The 17,707-nt window shown below is 43.7% G+C and overlaps 1 long non-coding RNA gene across 1 annotated transcript in view; it reads right to left on the minus strand.

Annotated features, from left to right (window-relative positions):
• Positions 1 to 7,628: 7,628 nt before the first annotated feature.
• Positions 7,629 to 17,707, minus strand: part of LOC118168739 — a 22,506-nt gene continuing 12,427 nt past the window's right edge. Inside the window, exons 2-4 of the long non-coding RNA XR_004751763.1 lie at positions 9,746 to 9,858; positions 8,772 to 9,108; positions 7,629 to 8,080 (exon numbers count right to left, since the gene is read on the minus strand). This is a non-coding gene — a long non-coding RNA (uncharacterized LOC118168739). The remainder of the gene's footprint in view (positions 8,081 to 8,771; positions 9,109 to 9,745; positions 9,859 to 17,707) is intronic.

Genomic DNA, 17,707 nt, shown 5'->3' on the forward strand with positions numbered 1-17,707 from the left:
TAGAGCATGAGTTTCAGGAATACAGCTCCTGAACTCACTTTCACCTTCATTTGTTTCACCAGGAACTGGGAAATGAAAACTTTGGACTGTGTGAGTTTTGTTTTTTTTTTTTCTATTCTTTTTCCAAACCCTTCTTAAACTTTCCCCAACTTACCAGATAGGCACCAGGGAAGAAAGGGTGAGGACAAACCGCAGCTCTCCTCTTCACGCTTGTGGAAGCCTTGGATACTTCTCAAACTCTGGACTCAGAAAGAACAAAGCTGTTTCTTAAATTAAAAATAAAATAAATAATAATCCCCATCTCCACTATCGATGTCGGTGTCTGGGGATGCTCCTGTGCAGCCTGAATGCCCCCAGCACAGCCGCCTGTAGCCGTGTAAGGGATGCACGCGGTCACCCTCCGTCCTGTGCCGTAGCGCTGGAGTTGTTTAAAGCCATATTTCAGCAAAAGAAAAAACACTTACATCTCCTCAGGGAAAAGCAAGCCTGCAGTGAAATAAATATCTCTTTTGTATCAAAGCGATTCACAATTCCTTTGATAAATCTTATCACTGCAGAGTTTTTCAGCATTGAAACAACCCCATGAAGGGCTGAAAGAATCATCTAAATGCATCTGAACAATTCTGTTTATTTTGTATTCAACACCGCACTGCGCAAGCCAGCATAGCATTTCCATTAGTCTTTAAAAATAGTATTAAAGACATTTCAGTCTATTTAAATTATGTCTATTTTCATTTAAATTAGTTGCTAAATAACTTCTATACCATCATCATGCTGTAGTATGTGACTGCCAGAAAAACGCTTCAAACAAAACAAATTAAGGAACCTGGAAATTGCTACAGCAGAGCAAGGACATATTTTTAGGCAAAAGTAAACAAGAGAACAATGTCAAGTCATGAGAAGTATGATAATAAACGAGCCCCTGTTTGGTGTGCAAAAGGAATGGTACATACGGAATAACTCATTTCACTCGTATGTGGGTTTTGTTTATAAAACAATGCGTAAAATTTGCAATTTCCTTACTTAACGGGAAAAGGACTAATTACAGTTTTGGTGGCCTGTTCTGTCACACACGGCAGCTTTCTGAGAGCCCTCGGAGCGGGACAGCTGGCGCACTCTGCGCGGCGCCATCCATCACGTCGGTGTGCCCGCTCCCAGCAGAAACCAGGCCTGGGTCACGGGCCCTCTGCACCCCCTCACCCGCAGGAACGGGAGGCAAGTTTCTGCTTTCTGAAGAACTGCAGCCGTGGTGATTTACACCCAGAGTGCCAATGGCAGGGCCGAAGGATGACAGAAATCCCTCCTCAGGTTGTGCTGTCGCTAAGGGTGAAGGTGCGATGCTGACAGCAGCCCCAGCGGAGTCAGTGCCCACTGGCTCCTGAGCCATGCTGCTTCCCAAGGAAGCCGTCGAAGCAGCCAGGGGCCCGTGGGCAGCAGAGCTCAGGGGGCCTCAGCCATGGCAAGAGGTCAGACCAGGCACCAGCCAGGCAGCCTCCAGCGGAGTCCTACCTTGCCCATGAGGCCCACAGGACCGACGAGATGTTTGTCAGGGAGGTTTACGAGGTCTTCTCCTGGTGGCACAGATCCAGAGCTGTGCCACAGCACCCCAGCTTTTCCCTGTGGGCTGGGGGACGCAGAATGGCTGCTACTGATGGAAAGGAGATTTGCCATTTGGGCTGGTGCTTACAGAGTTCACCTCCTGTGCTCTCAGCATACAGTCCCCAGCACATAAAACATACCGAGATTGACCTCCTTAGGAATAAATCCCATAGGAACAAAAGCTGGCCCTATTAACTTACCAAAGTCTTAAACTAAAAATAATCCTTATGTTGTACCTTATGAAATTATGTATTATCAAATTATATCAAGAGAGCATTAAAGAAGAAGTGCCTTGCCTGAGATACAGCTCATCACATAACTGGTCTGAACACATGTGCACATACTGGGAACGTTAAAATTTCTCAAGTTCAGCATCCCCTTCTCCGAGCAGTGTCCCGAGATCATCACTCTATTACCTACAGGAAGAGGAAACAAGATGTGCATATTTAGACCCAATGAAATCCAAACTTCACACACTTCATCCTAAATTAACCACAGCCACGCACACGCTCCTGGCAGGTCATCTCTCCTTCCAGCAGCTTGCTCTGTCTCGCCTGCAGCCCCGGGAGGTAAGCCACCATCCTGGAGGTCGTGGGGGGTCTCACGCCTCTCTGTTCCTCGAGAGGAAGAGGGCTCTGTCGGATGTCCCAGTTGTACTGACAGCACAACAAATTCTTTATAAATAGCACTCAGACTCCTCGCCCGTTTGCAACTCCTGCTTAACTAGAAGAATGAAGAATGTAACTTTAGGTTGGGAACGTTTTCAAACCAGAGAGGTTTTGGTCTTTTTGTTGATATATTTCCAAAGGAATAAATGCAGCTTCTGCAAACTGAAAATCTAGAAAGTCTTCTCAGTCTAGGTAATTTGCATATATATATTTACTCTCTAAAAATTCCCAGCTTCAACTCAATGTAGAAGAATAATGTAGTGTGTACGTTTGATACTCAAGCCATGCAACAAATCATATGCATTTAATTTAACAGTACTATGAAAAAAAAAAGAAATACCTGAGTAATCAAGAATGTACTTAACCTTTCTCTAAGCAACACAGGAAAAAAAAAAAAAAGTTGTTGTGAAATACGTGACAACCCCCTAAAAATATAACTAAAGGGCAACTGGCAAAGTGTGCTGTAAAACCACAATTGGCACTAAGTAAACAACAAACTGACACACCAGAAGAAAAATTTGCTTTGGAGCCATGCTCAGTAAAAGCTGATGTATGCTCACAGTAAAATGAGATGTATAATGCAAACCCCATAGAAAATAAACGACAACATAATTTCAGTGTTATGCCAGCACAACAGGCCTAAGAATAAGAGTTAGAAAATTCCTGTGGGCTGAAGAAAAAAAAAATATATAAATCCTTTTTAAACCTGAAATCATACAAAACCTCAAAAACTATACTAAAACATCTTCCATTACATTTACATAATCACAGGACAGAGAAAGGAAAAGTGAGACCACTCAATTCTTTGGATTTGCTTTCCCTTGACATTAAAAATTGACAAAAGTGTTTGGAAAGCATGCAGTAACCCTAGAGGCACAGCCAAGGGAAGAGGCATCCAGCATTTTACATGCGACTCAAACCAGCAGGTGAGCACCAACACTTCTGAAGAGCAAGGAACTTCTTTTACCGCATCGGGTTTCTTTAATACATAGGATATATATATATATATATATATATATAATTTATCTTTTCAAAAAGATAGCACAACTCTAAGCCTTGGAAAGGACAGGCTTATTAGAACAAAATTAACTCATCATCTTAGGGCAGAAGGGAAAAACGAGCAAATCCTGAAATTTCTAGCTACCCGGATAGAAACAACCTGGTGGAAAATTGTTAAAATAGAAAGGTTATCTGTATGACACAGTATTGCCGAGTACTCTGAACGTGTATTCGTGACTCAATAAAATATGGCTTTTGGCTCTGAGCATTTAAAGAAGATATCCCATTTCTGAGAAACCAGAATAAGCAGAGTAAATTATACAAAGCTTGGAAACCGGATTTGAAAGTTAAAGCTTTAGCTATTGATTCTTCATATGAATGAAATAATAATTACTGCAGCAATCAGGCAAAAAAAAACCCTACTTATATATAAATACAGCACTTTATTATATATAGTTTATATATATAAATAAACTACTTTATATATTAATTAAATACTTAAATGCAAGGATAGATTCCAAATAAAATAAACAAATTTGCCAGACAGATAAATGTGATCTCTCATTTCTCACAGTCCCAAGTTAAAAGCTTTAAAAAACACCCAAAGTCCAGCTCTGCTGCCATCAGTTACATGGTGGCCTTTTCCAGCCTTAGTGATTCTATGGTTAGCATTCCATCGAATCACTATGGACAAAGCCCCTGTCCAAAACAGGTTGGGAAGTGGGGCTTTTCCTACTTTCTGTCTTCCACAGTTTGACCTATTTGATTTCATTTCTTTTCCTGAGTCCCCAGTTGTTGCCAATGCTCCTGATTACTCAAGTTTTTACATCTTCACCAAAAACTACAAAACTCACATTTGCCACATGCAGATGTGATACAAATAATGCTTTTTTCTTTTTAAACATAAATGACTTAAGTTTTTCCTTTACTCATAAGTGAAAATTCAGATGTAGATAGAAACTTCAGCACGTTTAGCCTACACTCTTGTTCAGACCTCTTCTTAACTGATGAAGCCTCTTGCTGTTAATCCACGTTTAGATGAAGAAATCAAGTAAACCCACAGGTACTGTAACGTTTCTGTGTTACAATTAACCGTGCTTTGCGATATTTAAGCAAACTACGAGAGATGAATGACAAGTAGTAAAATCCATAGGCGAAACCTGTCAGGAATTCTATTCTATTAAACAGCAACAACAAAAAATAAGATAATGCCATGCCTAAGGCATAGTGTCAATTACAATATAACAAAGTGAATACAAAAATGAAAACAGCAGTGTTACTGCTCCTATTTGTGCATTGACAATCCAAAAAATGCCATCCGCTGCCAGGGCAGATTCAGCATTCAAATGCTAACCTACTAACCATATCACTGGGAAGAAATTGAATAGATAAATCGAATCTAAAATAGCATTAACATTATGACACAAAAAGCAGGAAATGTAAAGTCAGTGCTTACCGAGCTGCTGGCTTACCGTTTTTTTCATTATCTCATGGAAATGCAAACTAACCTCCAGTCTTACATAGTGGTGCTGTTAGGTCAGCAGCAGTCACGTCTTGGTCGAGTAGTTGAGCACGTACTTATTTAGCCCAGGTAAAGAATCTTCATCTTCTTACATTATTTGGTGAGGCAGTCACCGTGTTTGCTTGGAACAGGCTTGATTTTGAGAAGATACGCCCATAACTCATCAGCAAACTTTTGCAAGGCTCTTCAAGGAGAATCAGCTTTCTTGTATCTTGTAAAATTCAAGATGGATGCATTCCCTTTAAGTGCTTGGATCCAGAGGCAAACTTCTTTGCACTTAAATCCTTAATTCAATTTTTTCTTTATTATTTCTCTTGCAAGGCAGAGAGAATAGCTCTGTCTGGGAGGTGGGACCAGATAGGCAGATCAATCATGCTGCCCCATGGCAAAACACCCACACTTCAGAACATGCAGTGCGTACGTATTTCGTGCATTGCAATGACTGGTTAAAGAAACGCTGCAAAGAGATGAAAAGTGCAAAAGTGCTTCCTTTAAATGAGAAGCCTGCACATAATTAGGTCAATGCAGTGAGATAAATAGTGTTAGTAAATAACTCTAAATGTGGCAGTGACACTCAGCATGGCAGCAGGATGTAAGTTCTGTTAGGCAGTAATAAAATATAGTCTACATAATCCTTCAAAGACTTGCAAAGACCCAACAACAAAACCTGTAAGGTTAGTCTTTTTTGTAAGCATCTTAACCTATAAGGAAACAAAATTTAAGAGCCCAGATAAAGCAGGGAAATGCACAGCAGATGTCCAGTAAATAAACAAAAAAAAAAAAAAACAAAACTCATCGGCTTGTTGTTAATAATCACAGAAAACAAGCAAACTACTTTGGAAATTCAATTTGCCCTGCAGTTTCTGTGTGTACATACTGGAATACCAGGCAGAAAGCAAGCATTTTGGCGGATGTCAAGACAAACAGGATTTCCTAGCACTGAGAGCGCTCCCAGTGGCACGCTCCCCCGGCACGATTTCACAAGGCAGGGGAGCAGCGTGCCAGTACAGCGTGCTGGCTTGGAGAGGGGCTGGGGATGAAGCCTCAGCCTGCCCAACCAGTTAAAATAAACACAGCCCTGGCCTCTATTTTTTCTGGCATTTGAATATTTTCTCCTAAGACAAACCCAGCATATACCAAATGGCATCTCAAACACCTGTTGTATTTTATTTTTTAAATCATAGAATCAGAGAATGTCGTGGGTTGGAAGGAACCTTGAAGACCACCCATTTCCAACCCCCTGCCATGGCAGGGACACCTCCCAGCAGCCCAGGCTGCCCCCATCCAGCCTGGCCTTGGGCACTGCCAGGGATGGGGCACGCACAGCTCCTCTGGGCAAAGTAAGAAAAGGTTTTACGGGGACAGGAGAAAGAGAAAACATCAAGACAGGGTTCAAACCTCCAGCTGAATCTGTGGCTGATTTCCTCCACCCCACGTGGACAAGTGCCTGCTTAGGGTCTCACCTTTTGACCATGAGCCGTGCTGCCACATGAAGTGGCATTTCATCGGAGTTGCTGGTTGGCACCCCCATGCCCAGGCTGCCCGTAGGGCTGGAGGAGCTCAGCACAACCCAGCTGTGGGGGTAAGGGGTAGGAAGAGCACGGATTCCAGTTCTGGAAGCCATGGGCAGGATCCAGTACCCATTACATCAAGGTCATGCATCAGAGGAGTAACTAAGAGCACAGCAGCGGTTTGTTGGTGCGCTGGAAATGCAAAATGGGGTGATCGTTCAGGGGTCATCACAGGCAGCTCAACCACCGAACGTACTGTGCTCCCAGCCCTGCCATACTCCAGCCACACCCCACTCGACAGATATCTCATTGAATATATTTAGATTTAAATCATTTGTTTGATTCAATAAGCATATCAGTGGCTCTCTCACAAAAACTGCAGATGTTTCTAAGCAAAGTTTTAAAGAAAAAAATATAAAACATAAGAATTTGAGAGCTAAATAATTGAGAATTTATGGTGTTGCATTAGGGGCAAAAGACAAAACATGTCCTCATCTATTAGATAAGGTCTGAATAGCCTTTAATGTCAACAACAACGTATCACATAATAAGTGAACAAAACACCTGCAGATTGTTATTCTGAACCAGTTCCACTTACATTAGCACATGTGAGGAGGTTTAAACTAGTTTAAAAAAACTGTCTGTTATTTGTGTCTCCAAGTTGCTTCTCTTATGGTAAGACTCTTAATTTTTCCGACTTTCAAATTTTATCTCTACAGAACTCTGCTAAACCTTGAAAGGCAGCAGTTAAAATCCACTCACTGAAAGCAACATCAACTCTGAAAACAAATGGAAAAGGTCAGGGACGAGAGAGGATCCAGAGAGCGAGTAAGATGTCTTGATAGGAGGCTTCATTGCAACTGAATAATAAATTCCATTCTTGAGTTTGGTACAAATGGAACCACGTTGAATTCAACGTTTGGAGGCAGGTTTTTATGATTAAGCAGTCATCCTTTTAAGCAGTACTTATTATTTCTTTGCTGTTAAAAGCCAGAGTTGGGTTGGTGTGCTGCTACGCCAATACTGTCACCAAGTTGCCTAAAAGTGTGATGGACTCATTTTAAGGGCAGGGGGATTGTTATCATGTAGTGGCTACTTTTTTTTTTTAATCATTGGTTGGTTGGGTTGTGTTTAAGAATTGGCCCTTCTTATCATGAAGCATTTCCCCCTGCAAGCACGGTGCGGGCCAGAAGCTGACAGAGGCAGTGGCTGCAGGGCACGGGTGGCTGCAGGAAGCAGCCCTCACGTAGGCAAGGTATAAGTGTCCTCTGCCCTTCCCGAGGCAATGTGAAGTAAATGCACTTGTTAGTGCTAAAGTAAGAGATGCTGTCTTCATGGTTATACTTCTAGGAGAGGCGTAATATGCAGTGTGTTGCCACAGCTATTGTGACCCAGAAAGCTGAACATAAATCACAGCATCAAAAATCAGCACACGAGAGCCATGGCTCAGTGGACAGGTATAGGGAAAATCCACTTCTTAGAGCAAGGTTAAAATAAATCCCATGATGCTATACATTATACTGACAAGATAGCTGAAAATACCATAAATAAAATGGCTTTTATCATCTCATATCAGTCTCTGGTGGATAATATTTTTTATCTCAAGAATACCTCCTCCAGCATCACATAAAATTCAGCTGTAAAATGGACTTTAGTTTCTCAAGCCAAACAACAGAATGGGAAGATGCTGCGCTGCGTTCGGACTAATGAATTAACAGGTCCATTCACTCCCCGTGCCACCGCTTGCAGGCCAGTCCCCATCGCAGTCCCCACATAACAGCCTGTGACAACAGAACAAGAGATGTCATTTCTTTAGCATGTGTAGCCTTTCATTTATAAGATCAATGAAAATAAATCATTACGCTTATCTTTTCAAGAGAAATTGCTCATTTTCCAACTCCAGCAATCTGAATATTCATTGCCATTGTTTGCATAGGGGGTTATCCTCAGCTACATTCCAATTTATAAAATAAAATTTAAACTTCTGCTAAATTGCAGACTCAAACAGATACTTCGCTTTTAATTACTTTTAAAACTGTTAAATATCTGACAATAAGGGATGCATTCTTCAGCTGTGTGATACATTTATTTACTGCGCTGTGCTTTTGGAGCTCGCTGAATGTTTATAATTAGGTTGTGTAACCATGCGAACCTTCAGCTGGTGTTTGCTGTTTCTAAAGCAGTTTTGTTCTGCATTTTGAAAGAAGGAAAAGCTACAACGCACCATGAAAATTATGCAGTAGTCTTTAATCTATACTTCCAGTGTATAAAAAAGCCCACTTAAAAATTATAATCGTGATATTTGAAATGCTGCTTAGGTGCACGGCAGACCGATGTTTCCTGGTGCAAAGCAGATGTACCCAGTGACATTTATCCATCTACGAAGCAGTCGCTGCAGATTTCCTTCCCTGGTCCCACAGGTGCTGCTGTCGGGCCCTGGGTGCAACAGGCTTTGCACAACTACTTACACACCTGCACACACCAGGGCAGCCCAAACAGGGTGTGCATCTTCGGGTACTGTGGCTATATATTGGGTTAAATAACTGTGCTTTTGCAGGCTTCATACAAAAGTACCCGGGTTGTGCAGAGGCGTTCAGGAGGGCGGCAGCACCCCGCGGAGCCTGCCCAGCTCGTCTTCTGGCAGTGGTGTGCACAGCGGCCCCAGCACACAACAAGGCTCTCCCCTGTGTCTCCAGAAGTCATGGCACTTGACTAGATTCATTTCTTCTTAGTAGGATAACTTCTCATCCAGGATTAATGTGTTTCTCCATTGTTTCACAAAAATGTGACTTTTAAACCATTCTGTTTTCTGCAGTAAACAGCAAAAGAGAGTAACATTTGGTGTCCGGTTTAACCATCTGCTCACACACACGATTTCAAACTCTCCCTCATGTCGTTTATAAACAGACTCCACCCTATACATGATTAAGTTATCTCCACCACACAAATGTTCACGTACATCTCTCCAACCCAGCAGTATTCCACACAAATTTTCTAGTAAGTGCTGAGAAACTGAGCTTTCCTTAGAATGATGACAAAAATCTGAACGCAGACCACGACATGCAGGCATTGGAGATTTGCCATCTTCCCGTGCTTCTGTCACAGTTGTAGCTGAAGAGTTATGCAAATACATGAGTTTTTCTATTCAGGAGCTTGAAAAATAATAACGAAATATCAGCTTGACTATGAAGCATTTTTTCCTTTTTTTTCCCCTTCACCAAAATCAGCCACAGAAAATTCCATTTTCTTTCCCTTTGGAAATAATCAAGGAGAAAAAAGTCAACAGAAAATGAAGGCTGTGCCCTGGTACTATTCAAAGAGGGAGCAGGAGGGGGGGGGGTAATGATGCACATTGCTCCAACCCCACCGAAACCAAGGTGGAATCCTTATTCTGCCTGAGGACACACAGCTTTCCTCCCCTGACAGCGTCTCCGCATCTCACATACCATATGGCTCGGCCTGAGACACGGCACCTGGCAGCAGGTGGATGGGACCTGCGCAGAACACAATTACCTTCAGCAACGGCTCTGGGAAGAGAGGTTTGGCTCCATGGAGCTCCCTGCAGATAAATAAATGGACTTCAGATGGGGTCTGGAACATGCGGATCTGGCCGGGGGTTCTCACTCCTTTAAGTGCTGTACTGGTGCTGTGACAGCTCTCAGCTGCCCCAGGTGTCCTGATGCTATGAGGACATGCAGAAACAGCTGAAGTCAGAAGCAATTTTTGCAGGTCCGTGGGTCCTCGATGTTAGGAGACAACTCTAATGCAGATTTTCTTCATTTCCTTCTGGGACTTAAATAGGTCAAATCCCTCACTCAGTGTCATGCAGGAAATTGTACATTTCTATATTTGAAAACGTATAATCAGCCCATTTAAGTATTATGATTATAGAAATGACAACAAGATACAGATTGATAAGAACCTCAGCTTATCCACAGGCCCTTGAACTTTAATGTAAGTTATTCCAATATTCAGCTCTTTGCTTTACATCACTGCATTTCAGACATACAGAATAAAAGTTGGATTAAATAAAGCGCTGAGGAGCGCCACTGTGCAATACGTACGGTGCTTGGCGGCATGCAGGACCCACGTGTCTAGATGAATTACTAAGGCTCGGGAGTTAAAGTGTCCAGGCCTGATGGGGGAAAACAGAACATGGTGATGGCTTTCCGATGCCTGTAATAGAAACAGCAATTCCGGCAGAGCAGAAAGTACCAGTATATTCTCTTAACAAAAATATTGAGTTAGAGAAGTGAAAGAGATGGTAGAAAGAGAAGCCAGAACATATCCGCAAGTCACTTGGTCTAGGACAATAACACACTTCTTAAATTTTGCATCTGTACCATCCTTCCCAGTGAGCTGCTAATACACAAGTCTGTCACAGACTACGTCTGGTGGTAAAGATTGGAAAATTATGTTAATGTGACTGGAGCTGAGAATACTAAACCAAAATAAACAAACAAAGAAACCAAAAGACAGAACTCTGTCACTGCAGAGGCTGTCATGGAAATCATAACGTACTGCCAGATACACGGAAAGGCACGTTCACTGCTGGAGCACGTGAGAAATAGCACACAGGGATGCAAACTGGGACATGGCCCTTCTGGGCTGTATAAGAACAGCCCCCACCCCCCCAGGAAACCTCGCAAACCTTTCTATCTATAGGGTAAAGATGAGAGCGTTTGGTGCCTCTTTTCATCTGCTTATATGAACAGGCACTGGCCAGCAAGCATCTGCAGGGGCTGGTTAGGGGGCTGGGGCTCCACAGCCCGTCACCAGCACAAGCACTGCTGAGGCAGGTTCCCTTTTCACAAGTGTTTTCCTGCCGGTGTTCTCTGGGAGCACACAGCTTTCCGCCTGCTCTGCAGCTCTGCCAGTGCTGTCCTCCTCGCCTACTTTCGCCTCCGTGGCGTTAAAAAGATGTACACAAAGTTTCAGTAAACTGTGAAATGAGCTGTCATTCAACAAAGCTAAGCTTTGAATAATGTGTGCTTACTAATACATATTGCCATCAGCTTCTAAAAACAACACAAAATCATTGTCAAAATGTTAGGTCTTTCTGAAAATGTAACGGTAGATCTGATTTTTAAACCTACAGATTTGATTTTGCCACTCTTTGCCAAAGAGGGGCATCTAGAAGAGCATAAGTCAAATCCCTTTCACTGATCCTAGTGGCAAATGCTAAGAAGAAAACGAGAATGTTAAAGACTGCTAAAAGGATCCAGCTGACTTACCATGCTATGGTTTTTATTGTTAAATGATATTTTTTCCTGACTGAATAAAATTAGGATGCTTAAATGCTGCATACCAGTGATCCTGATTAGTTGTATGTCTTGAGGGATGTCTGAAGGACTCAGATAACCAGCACTTGGTATTACATTTAATTTCTATATGAATTTTGGATTCGGGGGAAAACATATGAATTTCAGATTACCCACAACTTGGATAACAAGGTTTCATGCATTCAAGGCTTGCCTACGTTAAGGAGCTGCCCAAGAGCTATTCCGCATTTTGCGTGTAGCACATCAACAAATGAAAGAAAGACTGGGAAAGAAGTTAATGTTGGAAGGTAAGCAAAAGAGCACCTATAATGACGTACATTTTGCTCATAATTCAGAAATAAGAGAAGCATATTAACATGCCAAGTGAAAGTGCTTTGCAATTCCTCCCTAATGGTGCCCAGAATGAGAGACAGTCAGGGACGTCTTGCATCAGCAGGGATTTTACTCCACTGGTAAACCTGCTCGCTTGGAAAACAAGGTGAGGAAATGTTACAGGGGAGATGCTCTGGCTGTGTTTTATTTCTTGAACATTCACATGTGCAGCAAGAATTTTGGAAGGACCTATATGGCTATAAGGGCTCAGCCTCGTTCAGCTCTTTTGTGACTACAGTCCTTCATAAATATGTTTGGCCCATGCAACTCAGTGACAGGGTTTTTTGGGGGGAAAAACACCCAGAAATGTACTACTAGCGCTGCTACTGCATGAGGAATTTCAAAGAGCAGCTTGTTGAAGTAAATGTTTTCTGAATTCTTTTAAAATATTGACATCTTATTAAAAATAACACTGGAAAACAGATCACAGAAAAATTCCAGAACATAACCCAATTAGTCATGGAGCAGTGGGACAAACAAAAAAAAAAGTTGTCAGATGCAGGGACAGATGGGTTCCATACACGTTACAGTCACATCACCAAGGTGACACCAGGTATCGTCCAAGTGCCACCAGCTGTGCATACCTGGAAGCTGGGGGACACGGGACCCCGCCAGGACCCCCGTCCCATCAGCAGCTCTGGAGTGAGCTTCCAAAATTCAGTGTATAATCTGTTTATAGCACTTTATTTGGTCTGAGATAAAAACAGCCCAGATACAAATGAAGACAGCTGTCAGTTGAGCTGGCCCAATGCCACTCGAGTTTCTATCTTTTCCTCTTAAGAGAAGGAAAAAACAAATCTCAAGAAAGCAAGCCAACCCTGGCTTTAGGCTGATACCGATAAAAAGTGTTGGCTTTCAATATGTTTGGAATGTTTCCCCTCTCCCCATCCCAAAGTTTGTCAAATTTGAGATATTATTTCCAAGGCACATAAGTTTGCACTTCCGTGCCCTTTTACACATTAAACACAGAATTTCCCCAGCATTTTTTTACTCCAAGTGGTCCCAGCCTTTGGTCTGTGCCAGATGCTCTCACCTCTTGCTATCAAGCAAATGTGCCAACTTAAACAGTTGTTTCTTCTCACTCCATCGCAGTACCAAAGATTCTTCAGGCCAGATAAAACACTGCCTTATGCTGTTAAAACACCCTGGTCCCCAGATAGCACGATAATAACAGCTGATGCTCAATGCCACGGTGTCACCTGATGCTCGTGTCAGAGAGCCTGCACTGCCTTAACCAGCAGTGAAATGAAGAGGTGGGTTTAGATAGGAGGAAAATAATTTCTCATTAAGAAAATAGATGGGGTGTTAAAAAACTGGAGCAATTGCAGTGACACAGGATGGACGCAGAGCTCAACTAACTGAAAAATTGGCCATCAGTAAGCGCTGAACCCCCAAATACCTGTTTGCTCTGGTAACAGCTGTGCTGCCCAAGGTTCACTGAGCCAGATGGGGAGACACAGATGCTGAAAAGCCAATGTACCCTCTCAAGTAGGCAGCGGGGAAAATGCAAAGGGAAAAAAAAAAAAAAAAAAAAAAAAAAAAAAAAGGTTGCCAATATTAATGGAACATCAAAACTTCCAGGAACATTGACGCCAGGTGATCAAAAGAAAACAACGAGACAAAACCCCCCGCCACTAATGAAGCCGCAATAAATGAGAGAGCGCAGCAGGAGGTATTGATTTCCTGCTCTCCTACCTGGGGACGTCAGCTGGAACAGCACAGACCAGAGTTGTGTTTGAATCCATAGGAATAACCCAACAATGTCCTTCTGAGACCCAGAGAGAGATACAGAAGGACCTGCGTGGCTGCTCTCCAGCATCACACTACAGCAACAGTCACCTCAACAGCGACAGATACGCCTTGTTGTGCTGACCTCATAACCTCATTGCCTTTTATTAAAAATGCTTCACCACTTATTTGCACTTATTTCCATTTCCTTCTATGAAATGGAGATGCTGTAAACGCAGGAGAGAAAGCAAACCCGTGAAAAGCATTATCTGAGTTCCACCAGCCAGTTACTACTGGCAGGCTGCAAGTTTATGGCAGAAATATAGCGGGTCTGCTTTTATTTCTTCCCTTCCTAAAAAACAAACAAATAAAACCCCAGTGTTTGATTCCGTTCTGGCAAGGAGACAAAAAATTAAAGGTATAGCAACAGGCTGGTTTCAGCTGGGGGCAGCGCTACCAGGGGCTGAGCTGTGGCTCTGGAGCCCAACCACAGGGGTATGGGAACGGGGCGGTGCGAGGGATGCTGCCCTTCGCTGCAGCTGCCAACACCCCTCTGCACCCTGTCTGTTCAAAAAAGTCATGGTGGACTGAGTTATCTGAGGCATGACTTATTCAGCAAGTCCAGTTTGAGGCACTGTATCAAACAAAAGTATTGTCCTTACCTGCTTATCCAAGCTACAGCCGTTCTGCTGATGGCTACAACATCACCATCTCACCGATGGACCGAAGCCAAGGCAGGCCCAAAGGCTCCAGACCGACGGGACCAAGTCCCCAGCAGGATTGGTGCCGAGGAGCAGAGGCAGCTCGCCCTTGCCTGCCAGCCCCGCTCCCTGCAGGGCGATGCCTCGCGGGAGCTGGCAAGGGGACAGGGGTGGGCTGCCAACCTGCGCGGGGGGGGCACGCCAGGGGGGTCCTTCCAAGGAGGAGAAAGGGTAAGTCCTGGGGTTCTTGTTTTAAAGCTGAAAGGAGAACATTGCCTAAGCACGAGCAGCTGGTTGGAATCAGTAGAGATGATGGTGCCACTCCGGCAGCACTCTGCAATCAGTTGTGCCACGTCCGCAGCAGTGCTTGCTGCAGGGTAAGGGAGCCCGTACACTGTTGGGTACTGTATTTATAACTGTCTCATTTTAATAGATACAGCCTCTTTTTCAGCCATTTACGATAAAATTAAGGTAAAAGCAGACATAGATTTACAATCATAGGAGGTGAGAAAAAAAATAAGTTAAATTCACATAACACCAGTGCAGCACCTCCTTGAAACACGGGCCTGTTAATGCTTACTTTCCAAGTGTAAGCCCCAAATGTGCTTCTGACAAAGTAAATAAAAGTGAATGCCTGCAAGGGGTGGGTAAACTCCGTCCCACAGAGCCACAAGACTACAAGCTGTTAGTAACACTGCAGAAAATAAACTTAACAGGAGAAATACTACCAAGAAATTCAGTAACAAAGAGAAGAGAGAGAGGTTTGCAAGAAGCTGCCTTGAGATATGCTGACAGTGAGAGCACCTGGAAGATCTAGCCATCATTTTTAAATCCTTTCCCCCCCCCCAACTAGTGACTTGAGATTGATGGCAGAAAAACAGTTATCTCTGTACCAGTTATTTCTATCCACCTCGCTAGGCAGGGGCACGGGGAGGGCACAGCAGCACACCGATGCCGTCGGGAGCCCCGTGTCACCTGCACCCCAGCTGAAGGCCGGGCAGCGGCTGCTACGCCCCGATAAAACAACCTCCACGGGGCCGAGACCGTGAGGAGAGATTCAACCTGCTGCCAGAGCCTCCAATTTTCAGGATAAATTGTTTCATCGCTTCTGTTATCAAGTTTTGTTTTGTTCGTTTGTTTCACTTTAGGTGCTACTGAGAGAAAGAGAACAATCTGGTGGGGGGTTTCCAGAAACTGCTGCTCGGGTGCACAGCCAGCCTGGAAAAAAGGATAGGTCAATCTCCCTCTTTGTTTTTTCACCCACAGAAGCCAGACACCACTTAATAGCTAATTTAAGATGAAAACCAATCCGTAGATCTCATCATTCAAACCACATTCCTACAGAGCTGTTAAAGCACTCAGGCACCTAACCCCTCAGGGGCTGGAGTACCTTTACACACTGGGAGCTCTCAGTTGCCTGCTTTAGGGGAGGGGGAAAAAAAAGGAACAAAGCCAAAATATGGCTCTAAAACCCTTGTCACATCACATGCTTGGGACAGTACTGCTCAAATGTATTGGTGTCTTTTTGCTTTTGACCATATTTTCACAAGAATATACTTTTCCAGATAATGTAAAAACCGTCTTGAAATATCCTTGCCATCTCTAGTACCTAAGATCTATAACAAAGACATTAGCATCTGCTAGATTAATGTATGAAAGAAGAGATCAACTCCTACTAGATTAATTTGAAAAATAAAAAATAAAAATAAAAATAAATCTATACATCTCCCTTGATCCGCCACGTGGACGTGTCCTAGCAGCGTGCCCTGCCGGCAGCCGTCGGGGTGCCCCCAGCGAGCCCCATGCACCTTGCTGTTCCCATGCCCCCCCGGCTACCCCAGGCTTGGGGGTTCCAGCTGGACCCCAGCCTCCAGCTGCTTCTGGAAATTAATAAACATTTTTAAACATTATTTAGGTACCAAAAAAGGAGCAAACAGAAGCAAATTAACAGAGAAATACACTTAGTACCAAAGTTGCTCATGAATCATGAATGCTTACTGGCTTGTCCACTGTCAGTGCACTGAGCCCTGTGTCCCCCTGTGGCACTCAGCAGTGTCCTCAGCAACTCTGAGAACCAGAGGAATATTTAACACAGACTTTGACCAGAAGACCCAGCTCGAACAACCCGTCCCATCAGCAGGGAGCACGGTGCTGGAGAAGGGGCACAGCCCTGCTCTGCCACCCAGAAACTTCTCCTGCCTCCATCACAAGCTTCAGCAGCCTCAGACAAAGAAAGCCTCACCAGGAGCAGGTAATTCAGGTCAGTCAGATGAATGTATATTAAAAACACAGAGATAGGTTTCAAAAGTCTGATTCAAAAGCCAAAGTATAAATTAAACGCTTGAGGAAATATTATTTACACGTCGTGTTTTCCGAGAGCAACAAAGCGCTGTTCTAAAATGATGTTTCTAACCCCTTTTGATAAACTGCATATACAAAGAATAAATTTAAAGTTAGATCCATGAAGGCTGTCAAAAGCTACAGCGCTTATTTACAGGAAAGAGGAACAGTATTTTGACTTCTCTTGATCAACCTTTCAGGAAGGGGACCTTTCTGTGACTTAAATGTACAAAGAAATGCCACATTAGTCAAAGGTCTATTTCCCCACCACAACAGGAACATTACTTCGTAATGACCTCCAGAAGGCCTCTATTTTTCAGCGTGGATTGGGTGAGGTGTGAAGTTACAGCCACTGCCAGCCGTGGCTGGCCATGTCCAGCAGCTCAGAGGATGTCTTTCTTCTGCAAAGCTGTTTCTGGTTCATCTTCTGGTACCCACAGTGACAGATTTACCTACGTTAGGATGGCACAAAACACCTGATGTGAAATGGAGTGATGTTCCTTTGGGCTCCACATCCCATATAGCTGGTCCCCACGGGGGCAGCAGCTCCACCAGCAGCCCCAGCTGAGAGCTCCACAGCCAGCCCAGCATCAGCCCACACCCACCCATCGAGCAATACCCCAGTGGGAAGATGAGAAATGGCCTCAAGCTGCACCGGGGAGGTTTATGCTGGGCATTAGGAGAAATTTCTTTACCAAGAAGACTGTGCAGCACTGGAACAGGCTGCCCAGGGAAGTGGTTGAGCCGCCATCCCTGGGGCTCTTCAAGAAACACAGATGTAGAACTTAGTAGCATGGCTTAGAGGTGGACATGTCAGTACTAGGCTGAGGGTTGGACTAGAGGATCTTGGAGGTCTTCTCCAGCCTGAGTGATTCCGTGATCACCAGCTCACTGCAGGCACGCAGCACAGCTGGACAGGCATGCTGCACAGCTCCTGTTTTGGTTTCTTCAATTTTCAGCAATATTGTTCTATTCATTGAAATGC

Source organism: Oxyura jamaicensis, chromosome 6, assembly GCF_011077185.1.
Source record: "Oxyura jamaicensis isolate SHBP4307 breed ruddy duck chromosome 6, BPBGC_Ojam_1.0, whole genome shotgun sequence".
NCBI classification, from domain to species: domain Eukaryota; kingdom Metazoa; phylum Chordata; class Aves; order Anseriformes; family Anatidae; genus Oxyura; species Oxyura jamaicensis.